Consider the following 828-nt stretch of genomic DNA (forward strand, 5'->3'; position numbering starts at 1 on the left):
GGTTTTAGTAGTGATTTGTTATGAGTGATAATTATTTTATCTAATAATTAGGTACTTATTAAATCTCCAAGCACTTTCTCTGTTATTGTCAAAGGATTTATTTATTAAAAAAGAAAAACAATTCTTAATACAGGGTTAAAGTAATTCCTTGACTTTTTATATTCCTATGCACATTGGAGTAAATTAATTAGGGGTTAGTATCTAAATTATATTGGTGTGCTATTAAACTTTGAGTTTGGCTTCTTTTTTACTATACTAAAAATGTTACTCATTTTGTCTGGTAGTCCAAAATAATCATAAAATTTATCATTTCAATTATTTTCTTGTTCTTGTTCACTAACAAACGTTTCGATAATAGAAAAGGAACTTTTATATCAATTTTGGAAATACATAATTATTTTTGTTTTTGTAATAAGACAGGGCGTGAAGAATTGATAATTTCCGATGTAACGCACTTTTTCCTTAAAAAGTAATGTTTTCAAAATTTTCCTAGTTCATTCTGATATCGATTTAAAAAATATAAATAATATTTTTGCGTTTTTGTAGGCGCGAAAACTGATTTGAAATGTTTTATTTTTTGTATGCAATGAAATTTACATTGGTGCATGTGTGGTTGCATACTTTTCTTCTACATTATTTTCCTTTGGTTTTTTCAGTTTTTTATTGCAAAAGTGTCTGAATTCACGGCGGTTTAGTACTGTCACTGCTTAGTAATAATGCTAATGTCATAAATTTTATTAAATTTTATTTATTGTATAAAATAAATAATAATAATGACAAGAATAAACACAAATTTTAAGTTGCAAAAAAATAGACCTTAAGTTGTTG

The sequence above is a fragment of the Agrilus planipennis genome, unplaced genomic scaffold (assembly GCF_000699045.2).
Source record: "Agrilus planipennis isolate EAB-ADULT unplaced genomic scaffold, Apla_2.0 scaffold380, whole genome shotgun sequence".
In the NCBI taxonomy this organism is placed as follows: Eukaryota; Metazoa; Arthropoda; class Insecta; order Coleoptera; family Buprestidae; genus Agrilus; species Agrilus planipennis.